The 6,000-nt window shown below is 38.1% G+C and overlaps 1 protein-coding gene across 1 annotated transcript in view; it reads left to right on the top strand.

The window, feature by feature from the left end:
• Positions 1–2,005: 2,005 nt before the first annotated feature.
• LOC124555374 (RNA-binding protein 12-like) overlaps positions 2,006–6,000 on the top strand; it is a 104,992-nt gene continuing 100,997 nt past the window's right edge. Inside the window, exon 1 of the mRNA XM_047129263.1 lies at positions 2,006–2,051. The gene's annotated coding sequence lies outside the window, so the exon portion shown is untranslated. The remainder of the gene's footprint in view (positions 2,052–6,000) is intronic.

Genomic DNA, 6,000 nt, shown 5'->3' with positions numbered 1-6,000 from the left:
CAAGGGGTGTTAAACATGGAAAGTAATACAAGTACCAGTTAAAAGAAAGTCTTAATTATTGAAACTACAGTCTATGTGGAATACAAAGACAACTTGAACAAAACAAAACCACTTAATGAATACAAGAAAATGGGAATATGTAGGAAGAGAGAGTGTAGGAAGTAATGAACAACAAAGATGATTATATGAAGTTTAGGAGAGGGGAAGTGTTGAGCTGTGTCTGGTCATTTAGGATGAGATCTGGACTGTGAGCAAGATGTTTGTTAATTTCCAGGGCTTCCAGCAGGTTGAGTTTATGGCCTTTGTTTGCTAAGTGAAGTACTCGTACATGGGACACTGGCTGGTAGTTGTGACCCTCACTCAGTACATGCTCAGCAAATGCAGAGTCTGAATTCTGCAACCTCCAGCTGCGTTCATGTTCAGCCAGCCTAGTTGATATGTGTCTGCCTGACTGACCAATGTAAAATCACCTGTTCTGATTGTGATAAATTTTACATTGGTCAGTCAGGCAGGCACATATCAACTAGGCTGGCTGAGCATGAACGCAGCTGGAGGTTGCAGAATTCAGACTGCATTTTCTGAGCATGTACTGAGTGAGGGTCACAACTACCAGCCAGTGTCCCATGTACTTCACTTAGCAAACAAAGGCGATAAAGTCATCCTGCTCGAAGCCCTGGAAATTAACAAACATCTTGCTCACAGTCCAGATCTCATTCTAAATGACCAGACACAGCTCAACACTTCCCCTCTCCTAAACTTCATATAATCATCTTTGTTGTTCATTACTTCCCACACTCTTTCTTCCTACATATTCCCATTTTGTTGTATTGATGAAGTGGTTTTGTTTTGTTGAAGCTGTCTTTGTATTCCACATAGACTGTAGTTTCAATAGTTAAGGCTTTCTTTTAACTGGTACTTGTATTTCTGTCCATGTTTAACACCCCTTGTAGTTGTCCAATCAAATACTGTTCATATTTTACTTTGCTCATTTATTTAATGAAAACTGTTACACAGCCAGTGCTTTGATTGTAATGTTAATGTTAAAACGTAGTACCACCACAGTCTTAGACTGTAGGTTCCCTCAAACACCTCCATTTTCCCGCATTTATTTATTTCTGTTTATCTTATTGATATTGCTTAAGTTCCTTATGTATTCTGTATTTACACTGATAGCTGTCTCTTTAATTGGTTGTGTATCACTCTCCATGTTTCATACCTCCTGATGAAGCCTTGTCTAGTACTAATTTTATTTTATTAGTTTCGTTTATTAATAGAAACTGTTATGTAGGCATGCTATTCCTATTTTGTGCTAAAGGTTTTCGTGTCTACTCCATTGTTATTCATGTACAGTTCAGTTTTTACTTTTTCATTGCAAAGATGTTACTTACTGTATGTTTCTACGTCAGTCTAGATGTGTTACTTCTCTTCCAATGTTGTCTGCTAACATTTAACTTCTATGGTGATAATACTCAGTAAATGTCTGAAGATGGCCTTGTAAGCCGAAAACCGGTTTACAATAAAAGTAATATTGTAGAACAAAACCAAACTCGTGCATTTCATTTATTATAATGTTGTTCTACAAAGAACCGACGGAAGATTCTGTTAATTTGATAAGTAGTGTATGTAAAAATGTAAACGTTTCCACTTTTTTTTTCGGGGAGGGTCACGACCTCCTTGCCCCTTCTTTCAATCCGCGTCTGTCTCAGCTGTGCACTAGCCCAGGGAGGTACAAGAAGGTAGCTCTGAATTACAGAAGCCCAACTGTGGGCACACTTTTTCGGGACAAGGTGGCGCGCAATGTGACCTCGTGAGTGCAACAGAGGAACAGCTTCCGCGGAAAAAAGAGAAATCAGATGGCCCGAGCGGCGTCGGATGCGAAGCGAGGCGTCGAGCGGAGAGCGAAGTGTCCGCTCTCATGCGTCGAGCGCAGGCTGGGAGCGCTGGAGGAATGTGTAGAGGGGAGGGCGGTCGCGTAACGGTGCCGCCGCCGCCGCCGCCGCCGCCGCCGCTGCCGCCGTGGCCCCAGTACAAGCCCGCCGCCACAGCAGCCGGTAAGTCGCCACTCCTACTGCCTAACTAAACCCGATAACTCTGTGTCTCCGTTCGCAGACATTTCCCCAATGACTTCTCTCCTTGCTCATTCATCCACCTACCAAACCGTGACATGTAAATATCTACGATCTCCGTGCTCGTGTTTCGGTTCTATCGAGTTTGTGTATAAAACCACACCAGCTCTACAAAATCCTATTACATCAAACGTCATTTACAAAGACATCGGACTTCTTTTTCATCTTAGATATGAAGATCTTCTTCTTCATCTTTTGCTCTCCAGTGTGGCTCTTAAATAATGAAATCTATTATTTCTGGAACCAGATACTTTGTGGTTTTGATGTGAAGGGTATCGTTGCTTATTTTTTTCGGCACTGGTCACAATTTTTTCACATTTTGCTTCTCTAATATCCCAGACAAATCCTTTATTCGGAATAAATACGGTGTTGTTACTCACTTTCATCCAAATATGCGACAGTATAGCAGTATTAGTTCCTTTTTCTCACCTGCTCGCATATCGGACTTTAGCTGTTCGTAGCTGGTAGACAGTCGAAATACTACCCATCCGTGTCTCAGAATTATAGTACTTAATGTTTTTAAAGTCTTGTAACACTTTCTACGGTCGGAAGTTTTGTCAGGTCAACCAACGTTCGGATGTGTCAGGTTTGTTTGTTTTGTTCTCCCGATATTTCCTGGAATATCCATCTTTCTTCTGAATTCTAAGCAATCGGTATCTCTCTTTCTGTTATGCTGGAATAAAAATTTTGCTGATGATGTTACGATAAAACATGTTGCGTTTAGTAATGCAAAAGCAGATCACTTCCACAATTCCTATGTTGTGCTTCCATGTCATAGGTTGTGTATAAGTGCTGAAATCAATTTGCGGCCCACTCCTCGTTGATCTTTCGTGTAGAAATTCAGAATTTCTGCTTTGTTAACCGTTACTACCACCGAATTTATGACCTTTAGTCATTCAGAACGCTTTCCAACTCAGATTAACGTAGTGGATCATTACCTCCAACAACAATACTAACAATACTTCTAAAATCTTCATATGTTCTGAACTTTTGCTATATAGGTTTGTGGCGTACTTTCTCCGTACATTAGTTCTTTGCTTAGTTAGTATCATAAATCATTTTGCACGATAAATCGTGATGACGTGCCATGAGTCGTTTTAGATTCACATCAAAAATGAATTTTGTAGATATGGTTACATGTTGGACATTTCTAAGTTTTTATGTTTTTTTTTTTAAGAAAAAAGAAAAACGATATACAAATGTGCGTTACTAGTTCCTATCAACCACCAATTACACATTACAATAATAGAAATTCTTCTACGGAATAGAAAAAGAGCTGTCAAGCAGAAACTTTCTCAGTTTGTCTTCAAATTTTACTTTGCCGTCTGTCAAGACATTTTATATCAGTGGGTAAGTGATCAAAAAGTTTTGTTGCAGCATTGTGCAACACCTTTCGTGCTATAGACAATGTTAATGTGAAATAATGAATATCATTTTTCCTGCTGGTATTGTAATTATGTACGTTATTGTTCCTTTTCAGCTGTAGTGGATTATTTATATAAAAATTCATGAGGGAATAAATATACTTTGAAGCAGTAGTCAGAATGCCCAACTCCTTAAACAGATGTCTACAAGATGATCGTGAGTGAGCACCACATTTTATACTTGCAGCACATTTTTTGAGCAATAAAGACCCTTTTTTTGAAGATGAGTTTCCCCAGAACGTTATTCCATATGACATCATTAAAGGAAAACATGCAAAATATGTCAACTTACTGATTTTTCTCTCCCAAAAAACTGCAATGGTTCTAAGTGAAAACGTAACAGAACTAAGTTGTTTTAGGAATTCCAAAGTGTGCTATTTCCAGTTTAAATTCTCACTGATATGGACATCTAAGAATTTTTAAGTTTCCACATTACTTATAAATTCCCCATCATATGTTACACTTTTCGTTGGTGTAGTACCTGTAGATCTGCAGAACTGAATATGTTGTGTCTTTTTAAAACTGAGGGTGAGACCAATTGTAGAAAACCAGTCAATGATACTTTTAAGAGCTTTGTTTACCATTCCTTCTGTTTTTGTATGAATGTTTGAATTGATTACAATAGTAGTGCCATCTGCAAAAAAACTAACTCTGCTTGTTGTATATTGGATGGAAGATTGTTTATATACATGAGGAATAATAGTGGACTTAAGATTGGGCTGTGAGTAACCTCATACATGATTTCCCCCAAGTCAAAAATATGTCCCCAGACTGTATTGGTTGAATTAATAAGTACAACTTCCTGTATTCTTTTGTTAGGTATGGCATTATCCATTGGTTGGCTATATCATCAATCCTACAAAACTTCAATTTATTAGGAGAATAGTGTGATTCACACAGTGAATAAGAAAGGCTTTTGCCCATAACTGTTTTCTAACAGTTATCTTCAATATGTTAATCAAGTCTTGAAAAAACGTTTTTGAATAGAAATTGTTAAAGTAAACAGACAAGATGTACTCATAACATTCATGTACAGAAATATTTATAGTCTAGTAAATTTCACTGTGACATTTTAAAGACATTTTATAGGGATAATGCGTTTTTGTTGATGCTATTAAGTTATTTTAGTGCCACATACAGAACGTTTCCTAGGTTTGTAGGAATTATCGAAATAGAAACACTGGCTTCTTTGACATTACTTTTAATAAACAAACATATTATTGGTAACTTAATGAACAATTTGTTCACTGATAGAAAATAGACAGCCTCACATTTACTAGGCAAGATTAATGTTGGATGTACTGGACCTAGGTTTATTCTGGACAGGTCTACAATTGCGTTTGAATTAGGCATCTTTCATGGAAATATTTATCTCTACTGTCTTGGACCATGAAAACATAGCCTTTTGCTGTTTAATAAAACATGCTATTCAAATAAAGCTTACCCAGTAACTTTACAAAAGCTGTCCATAGCAAGAAGGAAAAAAATCAAATTAATTTATTTAAAAAAGTTTGATTGTGTTTCAAATACTTCATGTGACTCGTTTAGTACATGGTCTACTAGCATTACAAAATATTTCCTGTCGTCGTTGGTATATGTGAACTGTAAGCTATTCAAATATGTAAAATACGGAATCCTCATAAGCTCAATTTGATTGGTGTTTTCCATTCTCTTTGCATATAATAGTATTCCTAGTAAGTGTGCCGTTTAAGTCACGAACTTGTATTGCACTTGTAATAGCAAATTAAGGTTGTCAATTAAATTAAGAACCGAACCAGAATCTTGCCATTCTAGACGACCACGCCTCGTAAAAAGAGATTTCACAATAGCTTCTCCCAAGGCTCAGGCATTTCGCTGCGTGGGAGGAGCGCCGTTCCTAGTTAAGTCACTGCTAGAGCCGAATGACGTAGAGTCTTTAAGACCTCAGCCATTACTGGCTGAGGTACAGGTTTGACGACGCCAACAACTTCGACTTGGACTGGCCATCGCCGCTAGGCTGCCAACACACACCGTAAGCTCTGGGCTTGTTTTACTGCCATTAGGCACTACGATAGTCACAAAGGGTAGTGTTCGATGCTTTCTTACGTGATTTACGACTAATAGCACTATAAAGCCTGTATAAAAACGCTACGTCGTCAGAGTGGTCAGGTCTGTATAGAAATCGTTGTCCAGGAGGGAAGCAGATTATCCGTTTTACATCAGAACTTCTGTATGCACTCATGTCCACGAGATTTGATGTTTACAATAAAAAAAGAGCCATTGCACTTGATGCTTGAGAAAGATCCTATATTAGCTTGTGGCTGGCACCTATCACTCGACTCGCTTGAAATGTCAAATTAAAAATGGCTATAAGCACTATGGGACTTAACATCTGAGGTCATCAGTCCCCTAGAACTTAGAACTACTTAAACCTAACTAACCTAAGGACATCACTTACATTCATTCACGAG

The sequence above is a fragment of the Schistocerca americana genome, chromosome X (assembly GCF_021461395.2).
Source record: "Schistocerca americana isolate TAMUIC-IGC-003095 chromosome X, iqSchAmer2.1, whole genome shotgun sequence".
NCBI lineage: Eukaryota > Metazoa > Arthropoda > Insecta > Orthoptera > Acrididae > Schistocerca > Schistocerca americana.
Note: the sequence above shows the minus strand (reverse complement) of the source record. Positions and strands in the feature narration are given on the sequence as shown.